Source organism: Panthera tigris, chromosome C2 (assembly GCF_018350195.1).
Source record: "Panthera tigris isolate Pti1 chromosome C2, P.tigris_Pti1_mat1.1, whole genome shotgun sequence".
Taxonomy (NCBI): domain Eukaryota; kingdom Metazoa; phylum Chordata; class Mammalia; order Carnivora; family Felidae; genus Panthera; species Panthera tigris.
The window spans coordinates 123,353,094-123,379,290 of record NC_056668.1 but is presented as its reverse complement, the minus strand read 5'-3'; the positions used below and the strand labels follow the sequence as shown (position 1 = coordinate 123,379,290).

The 26,197-nt window shown below is 38.6% G+C and overlaps 1 protein-coding gene and 1 pseudogene across 8 annotated transcripts in view; both read right to left on the bottom strand.

Annotated features, from left to right (window-relative positions):
• PIK3CB (phosphatidylinositol-4,5-bisphosphate 3-kinase catalytic subunit beta) overlaps window positions 1-26,197 on the bottom strand; it is a 175,761-nt gene that overhangs the window by 132,149 nt on the left and 17,415 nt on the right. The window contains exons 1-2 of one of the 8 annotated variants that reach the window (XM_042998516.1): window positions 6,094-6,631; window positions 821-859 (exon numbers count right to left, since the gene is read on the bottom strand). The exons of 3 other annotated variants lie outside the window; for them this stretch is intronic. The gene's annotated coding sequence lies outside the window, so the exon portion shown is untranslated. Of the gene's footprint in view, window positions 1-779; window positions 1,009-4,040; window positions 4,220-6,093; window positions 6,632-17,249; window positions 17,271-26,197 lie in introns of those variants that run through there. 4 more of the 8 variants (XM_042998514.1, XM_042998520.1, XM_042998517.1 and 1 more) reach the window with 4 other exon arrangements.
• On the bottom strand, window positions 12,890-12,976 carry LOC122230836 (annotated as a pseudogene).

The following is a 26,197-nucleotide window of genomic DNA, read 5'->3' as shown; positions in this document are numbered from 1 at the left end:
TTATAACTCTGTATTTTTAAATATGAGAAAAATATAAAAAACACATGAAATCCTATTAGAGACAGAAGGGACTTAAGTGGACATCCTATACAACTATCTAAGTTTTCTCATTTAGATCACCTCTTTCTTGAAACCTTATTTCTGTAACATGCTAATTTTCTTTCTACTTCTCAACCTATCCCTCTATCTACACCATAAGCTGCCAACTATAGATAGCTTATTTCATTTCTCCCCTTTTCTCCTTTAATATCTGACATACACAAAATATATGGAAAGATGCATGCAAGCAAACATAAGATGAACACCGTAAATCGCCATCCCACAGAAGAGCAATAACATCACATCTATGTACATACTCCTCTCATCCCCACCTTTTTCTTGAATAATTATTCCATTATGCTTTAAAAAATAACTTTGTCCCATATGTATATATCCCTAACAATGTTTTGTTTAGGTTTGTGTCCCTGGCTCCCTTTTTCAGCTTGATAAATTCATATACTGTATGGAATTTTCAGGGACTTGAATTCTGTCACTCAAATATTTTTCTAAGCTTTATCCATGTTACTTTTTAATTGCTCTATAGTACTCCACTACACAAATAGCTATAGTATATTTATCCATTCTGTTTTCAGGCATTTAAATGGTTTACAGTTTTTTTGCTCTTATTAACATTATTACACAGGTCTCCAGAGGCAAATGAACAAGAATTTCTTTAGGGTATGCTTCAAACCTAGAAGTAGAATTGATGGGTTAAAGGATATGCAAATTCCCAACTTTACCAAAACACCAAGTTGTCTTCCAACTCACTCTACCAACTCACCAGCAGCATGTAAATTGATGACACAATCCTTGCCAATACCTGGTAAAGTGAGATTTCTTAATTGGTGGCAGTACAGAACATATACAACCTTACTGTGATTTGTTTGTATTACTTGATGAGATGTAAGACCTTTTCACAAGTTTTAATGTTTTTTTGTTTTGTTTTGTTTTATCTTTGAGAGAGAGACAGACAGCATGAGGAGGGGAGAGGCAGAGAGAGGAGAGAGATTCCCAAGCAGGCTCTGTGCTGTCAGCACAGTGCCCGAAGTGGGGCTCGAACACATGAAGACATGAGATCATGCATGACCTAAGCTGAAATCAAGAGTCAGATGTTTGACTGAGTCACCCAGGCGCCCTTCAAATGTTTATTAAGTATCTATGTTCCTTTCTGCATTCCTTTGTTCACAGTTTTTGGCCATTTTTATTGGGTTGTCTTTTTCTTATTAGTTAGTAGGCTTTATATATTCAGGACCAGGATTAGTTACATAATTTGCAGGGCCCATTCCAAAATTAAAAAGCAGGGCCATTATTAAAAAATTATGAATTATAAAACAGTGATAGTTTAGTATTAAAATAAGTGTGAGGCCCTGTGTGACTGAACAGGTTGTATACCCATGAAGGCAGCCCTGTTTAGGACACTAATTTTCTATTATATACATGACAACTATTTTCTTCCAAGTTTGCAATAATTGTTTTCTAAGTTTAGTTTATCTTTTCCTTTTCTTTATGGTGTCTTTAGGTGAACATTAATTTTAATGTGTTTACAACGATCAATCTTTTTTAAGTTGATGCTTCTGTCTCATTGAGAAAATCCTATAGTCTTCACAAAGTTTTATGGCTTTGCCTTCCCATGAGTCCAAAACCATGGGTGCTTTCCAATGATCAGTGAGCTCACAACCCTCTACTCTCAGCCATTATGTCCCATTCTTCACTAATAAAATCTTAAAGGACTTTATGACCTTTACTGATAGTAGCATCCTAATCACATCATTTAATTTACTTCTGGGCAAGCCCACTCAAACTGGATTAGAGCACAAAGCTTGGAACTATTTACATCTTGTCAGCAATACATCAAGTCAAAAATTTTAATACAAATTCCATGCATCTGATTAGAATATTTTACATTTAAATATTTAAAAGGGAGAAAAATCTTAAAGTTTCATAAAATTAGTAGGAATCAAAGGACAGCAGAATTGTTGCTATAAAGGTTGAAAATCTTTTTCATTTTGTATCTTCAAAATAAAATTGTTAGGAAGCAAGTAATTGAATTCTACTCTTGGTTTCTTTGTTTTTGTAATTAAGGTCCATAAGATTCTTTTTTAAATGAGAAGAATGTTATAAAACTTTAGAATAATGTCAAAATATATCAAGCTGCTTACTTTTCCAAAAGTAAGGGATCAATTAAGTAAAAAAAAAAAAAAGCAATTTGCAAAAAACAAAAACAATAAACCAATTTGCTAGTGCAGGATGTTGGTAGGGAGGCTATGCATGTGGGGACAGGGATATATGAGAACTCTCTGTACTTCCTACTCAATTCTACTGTGACCTAAAACTGCTCTAAAAAATGATGTCTTTTGAAAATATGAAAAAAGATATGTATCAAATGCCACCAAAAAAAAAAAAAAAACAATTTGAGGGACACGTGGGTGGCTCAGTCGATTAAGCATCCGACTTTGGCTCAGGTCATGATCATGGGTTCAAGCCCTGTGTTGGGCTCTGTGCTGACAGCTCAGAGCCTGGAGTGTGCTTCAGACTCTGTGCTTCCCTCTCTCTCTGCCCCACCCCCACTCGTACTCTGTCTCTATCAAAAATGAATAAACGTTAAGAAAAAAAATTTTTTAAATAACCAGTTTGACACAATATAGGCTAATAATGAATGTAAGTATACTGCTTACTCTTCTTGAACAGTCAACAAAATTACTGTGATTTATTCAAACACACAATTCAATAAAATGTATTATTAAAATTCCTAGTAATAAGCTTTAGGTAAAAATAATGTTATTAATAACCTTACACATGAAGATTCACTCTCACAACTTTATTATGAAAAGAAAGGGAAAAATTCTGGACAAACAATAAATATCCCTTAAACTTTAAAAAGACAGGTGGGAGGGGTGGATTTCAAAAGCTTACCTAAGCACTAAGAATGGCCTATGACCAAACCAAAACCCCTATACACATTCTATCTCTAGTCTTGTTCAAGTAAAAATACTTTTTGGGGTGCCTGGGTGGCTCAGTCAGTTAAGTGGCTGACTCATGACTCCAGCTCAGGTCATGATCTCATGGTTCATGGGTCCAAGCCCCAAGTGGGGCTCTGCACTGTCCATGCAGAGTGTGCCTGGAAATCTCTCTTTCTCTCTCTGCCCCTCCCCATTCGTGGTCATGTGTGCGCACGCTCTCTCTCATAACAAATAAAAGAAAAATTTTAATGTTTATTTATTTTTGAGACACGGCGAGAGACAGAGGGCAAGCAGGGGAGGGGCAGACAGAGGGAGACACAGAATCCAAAGTAAGCTCTAGGCCCAAGCTGTCAGCACTGAGCCTGGCATGGGGCTTGAACTCATGAACCACAAGATCACGACCTGAGCCGAAGCCGGACGCCCAACCAACTGAGCCACCCAGGTGCCCCTTAAAAAATTTTAGTAAGTACTTTTCTACAAAAACAAAATCAACACTATGCTTCAATCATGCTAGTTATATTATAATTTAGGAGCCAGCTAAACTACTTAACAATGATTTCAACCTTCCAGTCTCCACCCACAAATAAGCTAGCAAAGCCATGTAAATTCAAAATCACTTCATGATATACATTCATCTCTCTCCTCTTCCTCCTCTTCCTACTGAATTCAGAGTATTCCTCATATACTACCACAAAGTCCTAGCCCTACATCAAAGGAACGTGAATTTCCTCTACTTTTGTTTTTGTTTTACAAAACACAATTAGAACGGTCAATTCTTTGATACCTACTACCCAAGAAAGGACCAGATTAAGACTGCTAGTACAGGAGTTTGTCTGTTTTTCTTTCTTTCTGTTTAACAAATGGAGATTATATATTTTTTTTTTCTGGATATTTTTTAAATAAAGTTTTTCAAAAAAACAATATAGCCAATAAGCATAGGGAAAAAATGGACATTCTCATTAGAGAATAAAAATTAAAACCACAATAAAATAACACTGTGAACCCACCAAAATAGGTAAAATTTAAAGAAACTAAGCCTACCTAAGCTGGAGGCTGAGGATGTGGAGCAATGGAAATTCACATACCTATGACAGGGGGTTCCACCCTAGACATACATCAAAAAGAAATGTGCACACATTTCACCAAAAGATATTTACTAGAATGTTCACAGCATTATTATTCAAAATAGCCAAAAACTGGGGTGCCTGGGTTCATGGGTTTGAGCCCCACATCAGCTGTCTGTGCTGACAGCTCAGAGCCTGCTTTGGATTCTGTGTCTCCCTCTCTCTGCCCCTCCCCACTTGCACTGTGTGTGTGTGTGTGTGTGTGTGTGTCTCAAAAATAAACATTAAAAAAAAAAACCTCTAAAAATAGCCAAAAACTATAAACCCAAAAGAGAATGAATAAACTATAATATATTTTCACAATGGAACACTATATTGCAAGGAAAACGAACACTCGAGAGCTTTATAAAAAAGGACTGGGGGCGCCTGGGTGGCGCAGTCGGTTAAGCGTCCGACTTCAGCCAGGTCACGATCTCGCGGTCTGTGAGTTCAAGCCCCGCGTCGGGCTCTGGCCTGATGGCTCGGAGCCTGGAGCCTGTTTCCAATTCTGTGTGTCTCCCTCTCTCTCTGCCCCTCCCCCATTCATGCTCTGTCTCTCTCTGTCCCAAAAATAAATAAAAAACAAAACAAACAAACAAAAAAAACGTTGAAAAAAAAAAGGACCGATATAAAAATATGCAAGATGTTCCGGGCTTCTGAGTGGCTCAGTAAGTTAAGCATCTGACTCTTGGTTTTGGCTCAGGTCATAATCTCACAGTTCGTGGGTTTGAGTCCCATGTCAGGGTCTGTGCTGACAGTGCAGAGCCTGCTTAGGATTGTCTCTCTCTCCCTCTCTCTCTGCCCCTTTCCCACTCACTCTCTCTCTCAAAATAAATAAACTTAAAAAAAATTTTTTTTTAATTTTTTTTTCAACGTTTTTTATTTATTTTTGGGACAGAGAGAGACAGAGCATGAATGGGGGAGGGGCAGAGAGAGAGGGAGACACAGAATCGGAAACAGGCTCCAGGCTCCCAGCCATCAGCCCAGAGCCTGACGCGGGTCTCAAACTCACAGACCGCGAGATCGTGACCTGGCCGAAGTCGGACGCTCAACCGACTGCGCCACCCAGGCGCCCCTTAAAAAATTTTTTAAATAAAAATATGCAAGATGTTAAGCAAAAAATTAACAATAAAGTACAGGGTAGTTACTATAATGTGCTTTTGGTAGAGGAATAAAAATAGAAAGAAATAAAAATCTATATTCAGGGGCACCTGGGTGGCTCCGTCGGTTAAGCATCCAAGTCTTGGTTTCAGTTCAGGTCATGATACCATGGTTCATGAGTTTGAACCCCACATTTAGCTCCATGCTGACAGCACAAAGCTGCTTGGGATTCTCTCTCTCCCTGTCTCTTTGCCCCTCCCCTGCTTGCTCTGTCTCTCAAAATAAATAAATAAACTTAAAAAAAATCTATATTCATTAAGACACACCGAAAGATCACACAAGAAAGTAGTAATACCAGTTTCCTAGGCAGAGTGAGATGTTAGAGGTTAGGGGTTAGATGTTAGGGGTGGATATGAACTACTCACATACAGTTGGGAATAGAGGTGGGAGACTTTACCTTTTTATACTTTTTATTTCTGAACCACAGAAATCTATCACATACCATAAAAATAAATAATTCAGAAAAAAGATTCAAATACCAGACCTACATATATTTTTTAATTAATTTAGATGTGAATATCTGAATTACAAAAAGATATTTCAGCAACAAATATAATTTGCAAATCCCTCAATAAAAAACAGAAGTGTGCCTCTAACACACACAAATAATAGGAACCACTGTTTTACACATACTAAGAATGAGAATATATATAGCTTTGTCCATCTTATTATTAAGCTACACTTAGCTACAGATAACATGGATAAATGTAATAAGCATATTGCTGAAAAGAAGACCAGACACAAAGGCACTCCACTGCATGATTCCAGGTATACAACGTTCAAAAACAAGCAGAACTAATCTATGTGTTAGCTGTCAGAACAGCAATTACCTCTGGGAAAGAAGTAAGCACTAGTTATGGTTGGTGGGGGATGGTGACAGGATCGGTGTGCATAAGGAGAGTTTCTGGATTGCTGGCAATGCTATACTTCTTGGTGATGGTCACAAGGATCTTTTTTTACTTTGTGATAAGTCATAATGATTTTTTTGCCTTTTATGTGTTATACTCCATTGGAAAAAGTTAAAAGGAGAAAAAAGCACAGTGTACCACTATTTCACATGTGCCAGACTGACAAAAAGGTCTGACAGTATCAACTGCTTATGAAAATACAGAACAGCCAAAATATTTTACTTTCCTAGTGACAGTATAAATTAATATAACCTCTTAGGAAAACAAGCTGCCACCATCTAACACATTTCATCATTTTCAGATGAAGTAAAGTTTTTTTTCACTTTGTAACTCCTCTGATATCAAAATACACATTACAGGCACTATCAGGCAGCAGGTTTCATCTATAGGTCATTGTTAGTTCATGTGAATTTGAGTCTTTTTCCTGACAGCCTAATGAGACAATTACAACTTTAATATATTAGTATACAAACCATGTAAGGACCATCTGAAGAAAAATAAATATCCTGGCTGTGGTCTGAAATCTCTGTTGATACCTTCTGGTAAAAGATCACCAAAACCAGGGTGCCTTGCTGCCTCAGTCGAAAAAGCATGCCACTCTTAAGCTCGGGGTCATGAGTTCAAGCCCCACGGTAGATGCAGAGATTACTTAAATAAAGAAAACTTAAAAAAAATAATAATAATAACCAAAACCCTCAGAATGAGTGTCAGAAGCTTATAAAAATCTGTCTCACTATACCCTTAGGATTGTTGTACATGTTATACTCGAACTAGGAAAGAAAAAAAAAGTATAAATGAAGATAATATCATTTCTGCTTCAAAACTCCATGAAAGGGGTGCCTAAGTGGCTCAGGCAGTTAACATCTGACTCTTGATCTCAGCTCCCGTCTTGATTTCAAGGGTCATGAGTTCAAACGCTGCCTTGGACTCCATGCTGGCTGTGAAGCCTACTTTAAAAAAAAAAAAAAAAATTCATGAGGGGCACCTGGGTGGCTCAGGTCATGATCTCATGGTTGATGGGTTCAAGCCCCGCTTCAGGCTCTGTGCTGACAGCTTGCTCAGAGCCTGGAACCTGCTTCAGATTTTGGGTTTCCTTTTCTCTGCCCACACACACTGTGGGCACACACACACTGTCCCACACACACATTCTCTCTCTGTCTCTCAAAACTAAATAAATGTTTAAAAAAAAAATACAAACATACTTAAACATCATAAAAGCCATTTATGAAAAGCCCACAGCTAACATCATCCTCAATGGGGAAAAACTGAGAGCTTTTTCCCTGAGATCAGGAACACGACAGGGATGTCCACTCTCACTGCTGTTGTTTAACATAGTGTTGGAAGTTCTAGCATCAGCAATCACACAACAAAAGGAAATCAAAGGCATCAAAATTGGCAAAGATGAAGCTTTCACTTTTTGCAGATGACATGATATTATACACGGAAAATCGGATAGACTCCACCAGAAGTCTGCTAGAACTGATACATGAATTCAGCAAAGTTGCAGGATACAAAATCAATGTACAGAAATCAGCTGCATTCTTATAGACTAATAATGAAGCAACAGAAAGACAAATAAAGAAACTGATCCCAGGGGCGCCTGGGTGGCTCAGTCGGTTGAGCATCCGACTTCAGCTCAGGTCACGATCTCGTGGTCAGTGAGTTCGAGCCCCGCGTCGGGCTCTGGGCTGATGGCTCAGAGCCTGGAGCCTGCTTCCGATTCTGTGTCTCCCTCTCTCTCTGCCCCTCCCCCGTTCATGCTCTGTCTCTCTCTGTCCCAAAAATAAATAAAAAACGTTGAAAAAAAATAAAAAATAAAAAAAAAAAAAAGAAGAAACTGATCCCATTCACAATTGCACCAAGAAGCATGAAATACCTAGGAATAAATCTAACCAAAGATGTAAAAGATCTGTATGCTGAAAACTATAGAAAGCTTATGAAGGAAACTGAAGAAGATATAAAGAAATGGAAAAACATTCCGTGCTCATGGGTTGGAAGAATAAATATTGTTAAAATGTCAGCACTACCCAAAGCTATCTACACATTCAATGCAATCCCAATCAAAATTGCACCAGCATTCTTCTCAAAGCTAGAGCAAGCAATCCTAAAATTTGTATGGAACCACAAAAGGCCCTGAATAGCCAAAGTAATTTTGAAGAAAAAGACCAAAGCAGGAGGCATCACAATCCCAGACTTTAGCCTCTACTACAAAGCTGTAATCATCAAGACAGCATGGTATCGGCACAAAAACAGACACAAAGACCAATGGAATAGAACAGAAACCCCAGAACTAGACCCACAAAAGTATGGCCAACTCACCTTTGACAAAGCAAAAAAGAATATCCAATGGAAAAAAGACAGTCTCTTTAATAAATGGTGCTGGGAGAACTGGACAGCAACATGCAGAAGGCTGAAACTAGACCACTTTCTCACACCATTCACAAAAATAAACTCAAAATGGATAAAGGACCTGAATGTGAGACAGGAAACCATCAAAACCCTAGAGGAGAAAGCAGGAAAAGACCTCTCTGACCTCAGCCACAGCAATTTCTTACTTGACACATCCCAAAGGCAAGGGAAGTAAAAGCAAAAATGAATTATTGGGACCTCATGAAGATAAAGCTTCTGCACAGCAAAGGAAACAATCAACAAAAAGAAAAGGCAACCAACGGAATGGGAAAAGATATTTGCAAATGACATATCAGACAAGGGCTAGTATCCAAAATCTATAAAGAGCTCACCAAACTCCACACCCGAAAAACAAATAATGCAGTGAAGAAATGGGCAGAAAACACGAATAGACACTTCTCTAAAGAAGACATCCGGATGGCCAACAGGCACATGAAAAGATGCCCAACGTCGCTCCTCATCAGGGAAATACAAATCAAAACCACACTCAGCTATCACCTCACGCCAGTAAGAGTGGCCAAAATGAACAAATCAGGAGACTATAGATGCTGGAGAGGATGTGGAGAAACAGGAACCCTCTTGCACTGTTGGTGGGAATGCAAACTGGTGTGGCCACTCTGGGAAACAGTGTAGAGGTTCCTCAAAAAATTAAAAATAGACCTACCCTATGACCCAGCAGTAGCACTGCTAGGAATTTACCCAAGAGATTCAGGAGTACTGATGCATAGGGGCACTTGTACCCCAATGTTTATAGCAGCACTCTCAACAACAGCCAAATTATGGAAACAGCCTAAATGTCCATCAACTGATGAATGGATAAAGAAATTGTGGTTTATATACACAATGGAATAGTACATGGCAATGAGAAAGAATGAAATATGGCCCTTTGTAGCAACATGAATGGAACTGGAGAGTGTTATGCTAAGTGAAATAAGCCATACAGAGAAAGACAGATACCATATGTTTTCACTCTTATGTGGATCCTGAGAAACTTAACAGAAACCCATGGGGGAGGGGAAGGGAAAAAAAAAAAAAAGAGGTTAGAGTGGGAGAGAGCCAAAGCATAAGAGACTCTTAAAAACTGAGAACAAACTGAGGGCTGATGGGGGGTGGGACGGATGGGAGGGTGGGTAATGGGTATTGAGGAGGGCACCTGTTGGGATGAGCACTGGGTGTTGTATGGAAACCAATTTGACAATAAATTTCATATATTAAAATAAATAAATAAATAATAAAAACTGAAAAAATAAATACAAAAAAATAAAATAAAAATCATAAAATAGTTAAGGAAAGCTCACAGAAAAAAAAAATTTTTTTTTTAAGTCTTAATAGCAAGGGCGCCTGACTGGGTCAGTTGGTTAAGTGTCTGACTCTTGGTTTTGGCTCAAGTCATGATCTCATGGGTTCATGAGTTCGAGCCCCACATCCGGCTCTGCGCTGAGCATGGAACCTGCTTGGGTCTCTCTCTCTCTCTCTCTCTCTCTCTCTCTCACTCACTCTCTCTCTGCCCCTCTACCGCATGTGCATGCATGAACATTCTCTCTCTCAAAATAAATAAACTTAAAAAAGAAGCCTTAATATGAACAGACTCTTAATCTCATTCATTATAAAAATGCAAATCAGGGGCACCTGGGTGGCTCAGTCTGTTACATGTCGGACTTTGGCTCAGATCATGATGTCACTGTTCATGAGTTCAAGACCCACATCAGGCTTCTCTGCAGTCAGCAAGCAGCCTGCTTTGGATTCCCTGCCCCCCTCTCTCTCTGCCCCTCTCCTGCTTGTGCTTGATAGCTCACTTTCTCTCTCTCTCTCTCTCTCTCTCTCTCTCTCTCTCTCTCACACACACACACACACACACACACACACACAAATAAACATTTTAAAAATGCAAATTAAAACTACACTGAAGGGGATCTGGCTGGCTAAGTCCGTAGAGCCCATGACTCTTGATCTCAGGATCCTAACTTTGGGTCCCACGTTGGGCACAAAGCTTACTTACGAATAAGTAGAGAAAGAGAGAAATAAAACAAAACTACCCTGAGACACCATTTTCCATCTATCAGTTTAGCAAAACTCCCTGTTTTACAAGGTACTTTCCTGGCAAGGCTGTGAAGAAATGTACATTATCCACCATAACAACAACCAAATGGTAATTATGTGAATTATGTGAAAGGTGTATAACTAGCATTATAGTGGTGAATATTCTGCAATATATACACATGTCAAATCATCACACTGTACACCTTAAACTTATATAAAGTTATATGTCAAACAAATGTCAATAAAGCTTGGTGGAGAGAAATACACATTTCTCATAATCCCTTATAATCAGTGGGAGAGTCTGGGTCCAAACATAAGGGCATTTTGGCAATATCTATCAAAATTACAAAGATATACGGCCCTTGATTAGTAATATCACATCTGAATTTTTATTCCATAATTATATACTTGCTCATGGGCAAAATGACATGTACAAGGTAATTCACTGCAACACTGTTACAATAATAAAAAACTAGAACTAAAATGTCTACCAAGAGAGAACTGGCTAAATAAATGATCCAAAAGGAAACCATACAAATTAAACAAAACAAAACTGTACATACTCTTTGGAAAGATCTTCTATGAAGATTTCCATTGTTTAGTAATAAACACAATGTGTAAAGGGAAGGGTGGGAAGACCAATTTGTAAAACAATAAGTATAATATGCTGGCTTTGGAATTGGTGGGTTTTGGAGGGGAAAGAAATAAGGGTTTTGGAGGGGAAAGAAATAAGAATCTGTGTTTTTATTAATATAAAGAAACTCTAGAAGGATACGTAAACTAATAAATAGTTTCCTGGGTGGGATAAGCACGCTGGAGGAATGGGGTGAACAGGAACAGGGTGGCTGAGGGCTAGGGGTGGGAAGGTTTACATTGTTTAACTTTTTTATGTTTAAAAAGTTTTCAATCCCATGGGAATCCATTACTACTAAATAGATCAGTAAATTAATAAGCCAAAAACGGTCCAAATACTATCAATATACACACATGGTGACAGGAACTATCTTGGTTGTTTTTTTTTTTTTTTTTACCATCTCTATAACCAAGATCCCAGCAATGCCCATCTATCTCACTGAAGTCTGTAGTGTGACCACGTCCATTTGGCTTAAGCCATCAGCCCAAGATCTCTAACACTAGTCTTCTAGAGAAAAGATATTTTCTCTGTAATTCTGTTTTCCTTCTCTCAGGTTCAGGGTCAACCTCTTCTCCCTTAGTAGTTTTGGTGTGTGTGTGTGTGTGTGTGTGTGTGTGTGTGTGTGTGTGTGTGTATTATTTCTCCAGTCACTTCAGAACAAAAGCCTCACCTAAGGATTCTCCTTCTTGTCTATGAGTCCACAGGTTAGACTTTTCTATTCACCAGCAATTCACCCTAACAACCAAGTCATGGTCTAATAAATAAGGGAAACTACAAAATGAAGGCATCCAGAGTTTGCCAACCAATAATATCTCCTCCTCAAACTAAAACAATGAGATAACCCATATCCTGGATTATCCTCCCTAATGAGTTTATCATCCACCTCTCATTTACCTAAAATGCAAAATAGTATGGTATCTATGCAAATGCTGCTCATTCCAGCACCCTGTCCATTAGGCCAACTCCTATGTACCTACGTCAGTTGAGGTGACTTCTTCTCTAGAGCCTTTCCTAATCCCCCAAGACTCACTCCCATCCATGGGATCCTGCTGTGACCTGTGTGTATCTCATTTATCACAGTGCATTGCAAATATGAGTTTGCTTATCTTCCCTTCTGGACTATGGATCCCTCAGGAAAAGGAGACAGTCACACTCATATTATAACCCAAGTACTCAGCAAAGTGCCTTTACAAACGGCAGGTAATCAAAAATGTTCAGTGACTGAATTAAAGAAACTACACATGTAGACAAATTGTGAGCATGGAGGAAATTCCACTTAATGTTCTCTTAGCCCCAAAGGCATTTTACTTCATTCAGTCCCTGCTATGAAAGAAACAGCAACTCCAATAACACTTTCCCTTACTGATATCTATTAATATTCTAGGTTAATATAAAACAACTGAAAATATTATCTCAATCACTTCAAGAATGTTGCATAAAACTATGTTAAAAATGTGTCTATTAAAGGATAATAAATAGTTGATGAAGTGCTAAATTTTTATGACCTTTTGTTCATGTTTTGTTTTTAAGAAATGATATAATGACAAAAAACAAGGATATATAGTATCTTCTAAGAAGGTAGATAGGATTATAGGGATCAAGTATTCCTCCACATTGTCTTTTTTGTTTTTTGTTTTTAATATGGAACCCTTCACGAATTTGCGTGTCATCCTTGTGCAGGGGCCATGCTAATCTTGGTATATGTGCTGCTGAAGCAAGCACCACATTGTGTCTTAAACACTGACTTGTATGAGCTTTCCCACATGGGCTGTCCCAAGTGGCCTGATGAAAAGAAAGCAGAGAACAAAATAATCAACTATTCATATATAACCAAGAACTGTATGGCAGGTGCCTATAACCCAGAATGGGTTTCCAAATTTTATCAAATAATGGTAAAAACTAGGAACCAGAGAGAAAAACAAATTTTAAGGATGCCTGTTAAAAACTTCCTAGTTAACCATGAAACCGTCTTCAAATCCAGGAATTCAATAAAGCTTTCTGTTTTCTGTCAGAGGATGTTAAGGAACAGTAAACATAACTAGGAAATACATGGATGTATACTGAACCATGGATACACACATTTCTATTTATCTCTGTGTCAATCTAAAAAGACTAGTAATTTTATACTGATATCTCAAATTCCAATCTAACACATCGTTCAATCCATATTTACAATTCCCTTTTTAATTTTATTTTTTTAATGTTTATTCATTTTTTTGAGAGAGCGTGAATGGGGGAAGGACAGAGAGGAAAACACAGAATCCAAACCAACCTCCAGGCTCTGAACTGACAGCCCAGAGCCTGATGCGGGGCTCGAACCCACAAACCATGAGATCGTGACCTAAGCCGTTGTATGCTTAACCACCTGAGCCATCCAGGCACCCCTTTAATTTTTTTTTAATATTTATTTATTCTTGAGACAGAGAGACAGAGCACGAGCACGGGAGGGGCAGAGAGAAAGACACAGAATCGGATGCAGGGTCTAGGCTCTAAATTCTCAGTACAGAGCCTGATGAGGGTCTTGAACCCACAAAATGTGAGATCATGACCCGGGCCAAAGTCAGGCACTTAACCGACTGAGCCATCCAGGTGCCCCTACAATTCCCTTTACCATAGTGATAAATCTCTTTATCTTCAACATATTGGTAAACACATTCAATCCTAAAATATGTAAAGTAGTTACAGAATTCTTAATTCAAACCACTGTGAAAAACAATTCTACTGACAACAGTTCAGTATTTGTTTAGAGATTTTTTTCTTTTGAGCTTGTGGTGTATAGTCAAAATTCTGTGTAGTTAACTGGTTTAGTTTTTATTCTTTTTCCTTTTCAATGTGGTTGTTATTTACTAGAAATCCAGTTAGGTTCATTTGTTTGTGTCTTTATTTCACTTGGGCTGTTTTCTTTCCACCCAGATAGATTTTATGTATTTGTTTTTCATTATGTTAAACATTCATATAGTTCTAAAACTCAGACTTAACACAAAAAGATACTCTCACAAAAGCATCCCTCTCTCTATCCCTACTACTTCCATTGTCTTCCCCTTCATCCCTTCTACACCATTTCCACCCAAATCCTGTAAGAAACCAATCTCAGTAGTTTCTGGCTTATCCTTCTTGTATTTATTTTGGCACCTATGTGCAAATACATATTTATATTCCTGTTTCCTTCTTTTCTTACATAAAAGGCTAACACATTATAGTTATGCTTTTGCACTTTTTTCCATTAACAGTAGGCCCTGGAAATAACTTTGTATCAGTTCACAGGGCTCTTCCTCACTCTCTTCTTACAAGTGCACTGCACTCCACTGTGTGGATGTACCACTGTTTATGGGTATTTATATTGTTTTCAATATTTTCACAATGCAAAAATGTAAACTAATGACATCCTCCTGTTCTGCATCCACCATCTCAGACACAAACAGAAACAATCAAAAAAACTGGCTCTACCTCTAAAACACACCAAATTCAACACTTCCATTGTTCCCGACACAGTCCCTGTCTAAGTCCTCATCAATACTTCTTGGCTGTTTTGCTCCAACACCCTCCTAATCAGTCTCTCTGCCTCTACTCTAGCCTCTCTACAGTTCATCTGTGCCAAAGCAACCCAAAATGTACTTCATAGACCATGAATCAGGTAACTCCAATTCCTTGTTTAAAACCTTTCAAAAACATCCCATTGTAACCCTACCTGAGTTGCACCTATAACCTGCAGAGACCCTATATGATCTGATATCTGTCAACCTCTGACCTCAGCTTCCACTCTCTTCCTCATTCACTACTCTTTAATCACACTGGTTTGCTTTCTGTTCCTCCCATAATTTGTTCCTTACTTTGTGCTTTTATACTTGCTGTGCTTTCAGCTTCAAATGTTCTGCCCCTGGTTATCCGCGACCTTCTAACATTCATGTCTCAACCAAAAGTTACGTCTTCTAAGAGGCTTTCTGTGTACTGCCACAGTTAAGCTATAACCTGGGTCATTTTATACCACTTTATTACCTTCATAATTCTTGTTAGTGCTTATAATTCTCATTTATTATTTACATGTTTGTTTCTTCCACTGGAAAAGGAGGAAAGATAGATTTTCTTTAAGATTTTTTTAAGGTTTATTTGTTTATTTTGAGAAAGACAGAGAGAAATGACAGGGAGGGGGGTCGGAGGGGAGTCCCAAGCAGGCTCCACAGGGTCAGTGAAGAGGCCAACACGAGGCCCAAACTCACAAAACCCTGAGATCATGACCTGAGCCAAAATCAACAGTCATACACTTAACCCAGTGAGCCACCCAGGCACCCCTAAGATTTTATTTTTAAGTAATCTCCACACCCAAGGTGGGGCTCAAACTCACGACCCAGAGATCAAGAGCTGCACGCTCTACTGACTGAGCCAGGCAGACACCCAGGAAAGACAACTTTTAATCCATACAACTTTAACTTTGTTATTTTTTAAACTTTCTCTAAGTCTGAAATTATTTCAAATAATTCTCCATGGAATTGCCTATTCTGGACATTTTATATAAATGGAATCATTAAATACTTTTGTGAATGGTCTCTTTCGCTTAGCATTGTTTTCAAGGTTCATCCATGTTGGAGCATGTATAAACGTAACTGCACTCCTCTTTAAGGCTGAATACTACTCCACTGTATGGATGAATTACGTGTCATTACGCATTCATCAGCTGAAGGACATCTGGGTTGTTTCTACTTTTTGGCTATCGTGAATAATGCTGTTTTGAACATTCATGTACAAGTTTTTGTACGGGCATGTGTTTCAATTCTTTTGAGTATATACCCACAAGTAGAATTGCTGGGTCACACGGTAATTCTATATTTAACTTTTTGAGGAATTGACAACTATTTTTCCAAAGTGGCTGCACTGTTTCACAATCCAACTAGCAACGTATGAGGGTTCCAACTCTACATGTAATACTTGTTATTGTCCGTGTTTTCATTATAGCCACCCTAGTGGTGTAAAAAGTGGTATCTCTTATGTTTTGATTTGCATTTCCTTAATGACTAATGACATTGAGCAATTGCTCATGTGCTTATTAGCCATTTGAATAACCTCCTTGGAAAAATGTTTACTCAAACTTTTTGCCAACTTTTAAATTAGATTATTTAACTTTGTATTACTGAATTGTAAAAGTGTTCTTTATGTATATTCCTTATCAGATATATCCTTTGCTACTATTTTCTCACTGGCCATCTATTTGAATGAGGATCTGAGTTTTCCTATCAACTTAACCACCTGGTTCAGAAGATCTCTATCACTATTAGCTAATAACCATAACTAGCATATTAAAAACAATTTATAAAAATGTTGTATCACTGACAATGGTCACTTGAAACCTACATTTTATAGGAAATATAAAACTGCATTCAGGTAGTACTAGGACTCAGAAGACGCAAATTACTAATATGTTGTCAATGCTAAGTGGTAGTGTCCAGAATACTTTTTCACTTTAACAATTCACACAAAATCAAAAACACAATCTTCTAAACTCCTTATATTTAAAAATGCACATAGTAAAACAGCTTTTTAGAGTACTTCACATGTAAGGATAGAAATGAGCACATTTTAGAAACTTCCTATTTAGGACTACAGGAGCAGGAAAAAACTTCTCAACCCGACAAACAAGACATTGAGTGATCCATCTCTTTCTACCTATCTTCTGCAACTCCCTCCCACTTTACATCCCAGCTGGAAATTATTTAAATACTTGTGACTGAGCCCTAGTATCACCTACTAGGGAAAATCCTTCCTTGACCACCTTGCTCCTAAGAACTAGTTTAAAATTTTCTATTCCAGTGGTTCTCAAACTTTTTGGTTGCAGGTCCCCTTCACACTCTTAAAAATTATCAAGAACTCAGGGGCACCAGGCCGGCTCAGTAGGAGGAGCATGTGACTCTTGATCTCAGGGTTGTTAAGTTCAAGCCCCTCATTGGGTGTAGAGGTTAGTTAAAAAAAATAAAATCTTAAAAATAATATTATTGAGGGGCACCTGGGTGGCTCAGTGGGTTGAGTATTTGATCTCGGCTCAGGTCATGATCCAACAGTTCATGAGTTCGAGCCCACATCGGGCTCTGTGCTGACAGCTCAGACCTCGGAACCTGCTTGGGATTCTATGTCTCCCTCTCTCTCTGCTCTCCTCTATTCACGTTCTGTCAAAAATAAATAAATATTTAAAAAAATTTTTTTTAATTATCAAGGACTCAAAAGCTCTTATTTAAGTTATATCAATATTTGCTGAATATGAAGTTAAAAACAAGGATTTTAAAATATTTACCATGTAAAAATTAATAGATCTATTAAATGTTTATTTAAAACATTTTAAACATATTTTAACTTTAAAAACCATAATTTTCAAAACAAAACTTTTAGTGAAAAGAGTAATACTGCTTTATATTTCTGCAAATCTACTTAAATGCCTGGCTTAACAGAAGACAGCTAGATTCTCTTCTCTGCTTCTGTATCCAATGTACTGGCATATCACAAATTATATTGCCTCTGGAAAACTCCATCATATATTTGTAAGCAAATGACATCAAAAAAGCAAATAATGTCTTAAGTTATGAAAACAGATTTGACCTCACAGATCCTTATGAGCTCAGGGATCACTAGGGCCCCCATATTGTGAGAACCACTGCTCCATTCTGGGCTCCCACAATACTCTGGATTGGCTCTATCACTTGCACTCACCACACAACATCAGAATTATCTGTTCATTTGTCTTTCTTAAAGTTCCTTAAAGCCATGAATGTCAAAGCCTTCGACTTTGCATCCCCAAGTGCCTCATACAGCATATACCATATATCCTCTCAATAAACACTCCACAAATAAGTATTACTATATAGGAAATATATAGTAAACAAGAAAACAGTCATACACCTTAATATCAAAAGGTATATGTGAATAAAGCAGATTTTTCCATGGCCAGTTCTTTAGCTAACAGAAATGCACAAAAGAAAATCTTGCATTTATAACAATTCCAGAAGTTAGAATAAAGGATACCATTCAGACTTGGTCTGACCACACTAGATTAGACCTTTTCAAAGTTCAGCCCTGAGGGAACAAGGAAAGCAGATCCTAAAAAGTATCTTAGACTGTAAACAAACACCCACTGCTCCAGTCTTCTGACTAAATAAAAGTATCCACCTCTGTAACAAGACAATTTACCCACTGTTTAAAAAAAAAATGGGTGGGGAGGAGTGTTGGTGTTAAGGTAGGGAGAGTGCCAGTGACTGATGACTAAGACTCAAACAGGTATTCCCAGCTCATGAATTTCCTGAAATTTTGTCAATCAAATTAGAATGTGAAAAAATGTATTTTCCTGTCTTTATTTGCATTGATTTTCAAATCAATGCCACCTTGCATTTTTATAAATGAACATCATCCTCCCAGAGCGACTGGGTGGCTCAGTCAGTTGATCGGCCAAGTGACTCTTGATTTCGGCTCAGGTCATGATCCCAGGGTCATTGGATCAAGCCCTGTGTTGAGCTCCATGCTGAACGTGGAGTCTGCTTAAGGTTCTCTCTCTCTGTCTGTCTCTCTCTCTCTCCCTCTCCCTCTCCCACTCTCCTTCTGCCCCTCTCCCTGGCTCGAACTCTCTCTCACTCTCTAAAATAATAAATAATAATAAATATCATCCTCCCAATCAAATTAAATACCAACATCATAACATTATTGAAGATAGGACACATATGTGCATCTCTCACTTACACCTAGCCCAGTACCTTGATGCTCAACCAATATGTTTAGGTTTGTCCATTAATTGGATATATGAAGAAGTACTTGCACCAAGGAAAAAGAGATCCCTTTCCAGTAAGACTTAGGATGGGTTGGGATGCGATGTCACACTAACCAAGATGAAGAGAAAAGCTCTTTGAACAATTCTCAGGAGTGATGGGGAAATTCAATGCAGAGCTAAAAGAGCCTGGGGCTCTAGGGGAGCAGCCTGCACACCCTAGAGAAATGGCCTCCTTCCCTAGGTCTGTACTCTAAACTGTAAAATGAAGTTCTAAAATGCAGCTGGCCTCCTTCCCTAGGTCTGTACTCTACACTGTAAAATAAGCTCTAAAATGCAGAGGCTCTTGGCCACCCTTTTCAGGAAGTCTTGGTAGCTTGCATGCCCAAGAAAGCCCCAACCCTTAGCAGAACAAATCTGACATTCCAAAGGTCTGAATTTTGACTGGAGTCAGCTCACTAGTATTCCATATATTGGCAAAGCACTCATTTACTGTTAAATCACTTACAACAAACAGATTAGAAATGTTACTACTTTTTCTAGATAAGGAAATAGGAACACAAGTAACCTGACAAATTATTTGACCTCTTCTGGAGAAAAAGCCATGTGAGTATTTTAGAAAATAACAGTCATCAAAATAATTTCCTAGCTCCTATTATAAAATTTAATGAAAGCAGAATTCTTATTAAACTTTTAGTAGTTAAAATCACAGAATATTTTTGCATTAGCAACACACCATAAATACAGAACCAGTACAAAGACATTCACTTTGGCATAACCTTAGAACACTGTTTATAGAACCGTAATATCATGGTTTAGAAAATAAGTGTTTCTTCCAGTTTTCTTGTCACAGGAAACTAATATCCATTATGTTCACTAAAATTTCACTATATTCTAAATTTTATTTATTTTTATATTACCTAATCAAAAAGCCTTCTATGGCCTTTAAGTGGATATAACATTATTCTCATTTGATAATCTCATCAACTATTTTTTTTTTAATTTTTTTAACGTTTATTTATTTTTGAGACAGAGAGAGACAGAGCATGAATGGGGGAAGGTCAGAGAGAGGGAGACACAGAATCCGAAACAGGCTCCAGGCTCTGAGCTGTCAGCCCAGAGCCTGACGTGGGGCTCGAACTCACGGACCGCGAGATCATGACCTGAGCCGAAGTCAGACGCTTAACCGACTGAGCCACCCAGGCGCCCCTCTCATCAGCTATTAAGAATAGCTCTACAATGGGGCGCCTGGGTGGCTCAGTCGGTTAAGCGTCTGACTTCGGCTCAGGTCATGATCTCGCGGTCCGTGAGTTCGAGCCCCACGTCAGGCTCTGGGCTGACAGCTCAGAGCCTGGAGCCTGCTGTCAAGCTCGCTCGCTCTCTCTCTCTCTCTCTGTCTCTCTCTCTCTCTGAAAAATAAACGTTAAAAAAAAAATTTAAAAAAAAAAAAAAAAGAATAGCTCTACAAGAGGTGCCCGGGTGGCTCAGTTAAGCATCTGACTCTTGATATTAGTTCAGGTCATGCCGTCACGGTCATGAGACCAAGCCCCTCGTCTGGCTTGGCACTGAGCATGAAACCTGTTTGGGATTCTCTCTCCCTCTCTATCTGCCTCTCCGCCACTTGTGCATGTGTGCACCAGCTCTCTGTCTCTCAAAATAAATAAACATTAAAAAAAAAAACAAACCCCAGCTCTACAAAATAAGCTGTAATCTGGTCATTAAATGCAAGATACACAATTCCTTAGGAATTCTTTTTCTTTCCTAGGTATACTGAGAGTAGCCTTTAACAAACTCATTAAGAATAAAAAATCAGGGGCGCCTGGGTGTCTCAGTTGGTTAAGCATCCAACTCTTGGTTTCAGCTCAGGTCATGATCCCAGAGTTTGTGAGTTTGAGACCTGTGTCAGACTCTGCTCTGACAGTACAGAGCCTGCTTGGGACTTTCTCTTCCCCACCCCCCTCTCTGCTCCTCCCCTGCTCCTGCTGCTCACTCTAAATAAATAAATAAATAAATAAATAAACAAACAAACTTAAAAAAAAAAGGAATAGGGGCACCTGGGTGGCGCAGTCGGTTAAGCGTCCGACTTCAGCCAGGTCACGATCTCGCGGTCCGTGAGTTCGAGCCCTGCGAGCCGTGAGTTCGAGCCCTCTGGGCTGATGGCTGGGAGCCTGGAGCCTGTTTCCGATTCTGTGTCTCCTTCTCTCTCTGCCCCTCCCCCGTTCATGCTCTGTCTCTCTCTGTCCCAAAAATAAATAAAAAACGTTGAAAAAAAAATTTAAAAAAAAAAAGGAATAAAAAAGTCAGCATTAGAAAATCCACTTCCCATTTTAAAAGGATTTGTCCTTCCCCTTACGAAAAGTATCAGAATTTCCTTAATTATATCAGCAGAGCAACAGGTTTTATATAGACTAAGAGAAAGATGGGTTAACATACTATCATAAACACATCAGTGCTTTGTTTATAAAATCTTAAGTGGTTTTTCAGACTTGAAAAGAAACATTACGGAGGACCACCAGTATATTCATCCAGCCACATGATAACTAAACATGCTCAGCAGACAGAGGAACCCCAGGAATGACTACATTGGCATCATCCTATTTGGTCAAGGCTGGGACTGAAGACAGAAGGCTCTGAATCTCAGGGTATCTGGCACCTATTTATTCAAAATTATTCTGGAGTAAGTTAGACTTGAAAAGAGACCAATAGGAGATAAAGAGCTAGAAAGACCAACAGAAAAATAAGCTAACATTTATGTAGTGAGAGGATGGGCAATTTCTGGAGTTACACAGGAAAACAAGTAGACTGGCCAGTGGTGATGCTGCCCATGGCTGGATGTTGAAAAACACGATCATCAAAATACAAGAAACTGGGACATCACAGGGATCCCTATGCAGGGGAAAAGAGGCTTACTTTTTACAATAAATTTTTGTACTTTTAAGCTTTATACTATATGCAATCATTCCATGGCTCCTACAGCTCTTTGTGGAAGTGCCCACAAACACATAAATTATATCCATACACATAGATTTGTTAATCACTACTCTGAATTTGAGCCATTTATTACAGTATGTCAATTTGCCTTGTTTCTTTCAATGGTCATAATCCAGATCTTAGATCATATAGAATCTGAACGAAATGTTTCAGAATAAAATCTAAATGTTATTTATTCATTACAGGATTGCTTGTAATGTCTAAAAACTGTAAACCTAAAAGTCTACCAATAGGGAGCTGGTTAGGTACATAATGGTATATCCACGTAAGAGAATGCTACGCATGCAACTATTAAAAAAACAAAGTCTCTAAATGGGGGAAAAAAAACAGCAACACTCAGAACAATGTTTGGAGCACACTATCATTTTTATTTTTTAAAAAAGTTAGGATATATATAAAAACATATGTATTTGCTTATATAAGCACTCAGGAAAAATGCGTTTGTAACCACTGGCTGCCTCAAGTAATGAAAATTGGGTGGCTGGACAACAGATAGAAGGGAGACTTTTCAGGGTGGCTCAGTCGGTTGAGCTTCTGACTCTTACTTCCAGCTGGGTCATGACCTCATGGTTCATGGGTTTGACCCCACATCCAGCTCTGCGCTGACAGCATGGAAGCCTGCTTGACACTTCTCCCTCTCTCTCTGTCCCTCCCTCACACATGCATGTGCCTTCTAGCTCTCTCTCTCACTTTCTCTCAAAATTAATAAACTTAAAAAAAAAGACTTTTCACTGTATGCTTTGTTTCCTTTTGAATTTTGAATCATAGAAGTGTATTACCTATTCAATAATCAATAATTAAAAAATTAAAACTAAACCCAGCATCTTGAGGCATCTAATTCCTGTACTTACCTCACTTGCTAGCATTTTCAATCCCCTCCTACCAACCAGATCTTTCCCTCTGACTCCAGAAACATACATACCTCACTTGTCCCTCTTTCCCTTCTTCCCATCCTTTTCCTTTTCCTTCCTTAACAGCCAACATCATCTCCATTAGTCTCTCCCTACTAGCTCCCTTAATGCCTGTAGTCTAGATTTTGTCCCATCCCTCCACTGAGAAAGTTTCACCATCAAGTCCTTCAAGACCAAATTCAAGTCTGGTTTCCAGGATGTCTTCTTTTACCAGTCCAGCTCACATTGACCTTGGTCTCCTCAGAATCAAGGATTTTTAAAACACAATTTAGCATTATACTGTAGGTTGTCTTACAGTGCTGGTTATTTTATTATGTCTTGTACCCTAAATCAAATTAAGGGCTGGGAAAAAATGGATTTATAAATACCATGACATGGTATTTCAATTGACTTTATTAGAACTCTTTATTCATCCTCTTCGTGGGGTGACTACAATGTACAGAACAATGTACAATATTTAGAGTACACACTTTTAAAAAAAAAAATTTTTTTTTGAAAGAGAGGGAGAGCATGAATGGGGGAAAGACAAGAGAGACAGGGAAACAGAGAATCCCAATCAGGCTCCATGCTGTCAGTGCAGAGCCCAATAGGGCTCGATCTCACAAAATGTGAGATCATGACCTGAGTTAAAATCAAGAGTCAAGACACTTAACCGACTGAGCTACCCAGGCAGCCCTAGGATATGAATTTTTAGCCATTGCTTGCCTCAGGGAATGAAAGTGGATGGCTGGGGAATGGGTGGAAAGGTAAGTATTTCTCTAGGTTCAATGTTCCTAAGGCCTAAGGCTTTCTTCAGTTTAATTCAAACATTATCAAGTGCCTACTGTATGCCAGGCACTGTGCTAAGTATTTTAGTGGTGGATGCAGGGTGAAACTAAATTGTAAAAGACATTACAAGAGATGGTTCTCCACCCTAAGGGGTAAATAATTAGCTATGGGAATTTCAAAAGAATGGGGTGAAAGCTAAGACAAAGGTATAGGATATAAAAGTGGGGCTCTTAGTGCAACCTAGAGGGTTTTGGGGGAAAAGTACACCTGAGATGAAAATGAATAAGAGCAAAGTTTGGAGGTAAAAGGGAGCAGAAAGCTTTCTCAATGTGGATGGATGCTACACTAACAGCTCTGTATGAATTAACACATGATGAGGTATTATCCCATTTATCCCATTTTACAGATGAGGAAACGGAGGCATACAGAGGACAGATAACTTGCCCAAGATAACATGCTAATAAAGATGATTTCAGAGGGCACCTAGGTGGCTCAGTTAGTGGAATGTCCAACTCTTGATGTGGCTCAGGTCATGATCCCAAGGGCGTGGGACTGAGCCCCACATCAGGCTCCATGTTGAGCATGGAGCCTGCTTGAGATTCTTTCTTCCACCGCCCCTTCTGCTCCTCTCCCCAACTTGTGCTCTCAAAAAAAAAAAAAGTCAAGCTTTCTTTAAAAAACAAAAACAAAAACAAAAACAAAAACAAAAACAAAAACGGGGCGCCTGGGTGGCTCAGTCAGTTGAGCCTCTGACTTGGGCTCAGGTCACAATCTCACCGTTGTGGGGTTCAAGCCCCGCGTCAGGCTCTGTGCTGACAGCTCAGAGCCTGAAGCCTGCTTTGGATTCTGTCTCTCTCTCTCTCTGCCCCTCCCCTGCTGGTGCTCTGTCTCTCTCTCTTTCAAAAATAAATAAACATTAAAAATTTTTAAAAAACAAAAAAACAAAAAAACCAACTATGAACTCAGTCTGGTCCCAAGACAGTAACAGAAAGGTTGAGTCTTGGGTTTCAGTACTGCCTTGGGAAGACCAGGGCTATTTCACTCCTATCCTTATTCCTCTCTCCCTTTTTTTCCTCCAATCATTCTTCTAGCTTTTCCCAGATTATCTCCTGTTCATCTTCCTTCCCTGACTCTATCAGCATCATAGCCTTTCTCTTTCTCTGTCTCCACACATATCCTGCACAAACTGTATCATACCTGGCCACTATAAAACTAGACAAAACTGTAGCAGAAAGATTACAGATAAAATTTAAATGTCCATTCATACACAAATAGAGAAAAATATTGACAACAAAATAATTAGAAGCCATGGAAAGGAATAAAACAGTTCAATACCTAAAAACTATCAAATATATTGGTAACTGACAAACAAAAGACACAAAGAACAATGAGTATGCTATACTACTTTTTGTGAGGGTGGACGGTTTGGGGGTATATATATATTAATAAATGTAATAGATTCTAGTAAGCTGGCAGCTTAATTCAAATCTCATGCTGGGGCAACTTACAAGTACAACTCATAACTTACAAAGTATTTGAGCCAAAATATATAGGAAGTAAAAAGTCACGGGCATACTTACTAGAAGACAAACCAAGCACACTAACACAAAAAACTATTAAATAACATCATAAGTCAAGATCAGAACTCATATTTAGTGATTCACTTTGATCAGAGGGTAAAATCTTAAGGGCCCTGACTTTGTGGCTTCCTATTACCCATTGCCTCCAGCCTGCACACAGCCATCCAGCCATCTCTATCCTGAAATTCTCTTGGTGAAATCTGAAATGCTCCCAACGGTCTAAAATGTAATCCCTATGGGAGGCACCTGGCTGATCAGTCAGGGGAACATGCGACTCGTAATCTTGCGGTTATGAGTTCAAGTCCCAAACTGGGTGCAGAGATTACTTAAAAATAAAATTTTAAATTAATTAAAAAAAAAAAAAAAAAAAAAAAGCAATCCCTCTGCCTGGCAGTCAAGTGTAAACAATGAATTACCAAGGTCAAGTTCTAGCTCCAGCTCATTCATGATTTGTCTCACCTTGGGAAAATTCCCTCAATTTCCATTTTCTTATTTGTAAAGCAGGATGATTAAGCTATATGATCTTTAAGTCCATTTCAGCTATAAATTGCACTTGACTGAGTCACTCATACCTCGAAACTCCTCAGCTTTTGCTCTAATCAAACAACTCTCCAAGCTTCCTCCTACAAGGTCCCACATGGCCCTTGCCTCCCTGTTGGACTCATCCTACACATCTGTCCCCCTCACTCTCTCTTCTAAAGTTATATACAGTCTCCTTTCAATTACTCCAAGATGCCAGCCTCCCTCCCACTGGAGTCTTCCCATGCACTGCACCACCATATCCCATCTATTCTAGGGGTGCTCAGTCATGTCAGACCCAATGGTCCCTTTTGTAAAATAACAAATATTTCATAACATCCTCTTACCACACTGCAATAAAATTTATAGATAATACAAAGGAAACATAATTTTAAGTAATTACATATATATCTTTTAACATAGCATACTGCCTTAT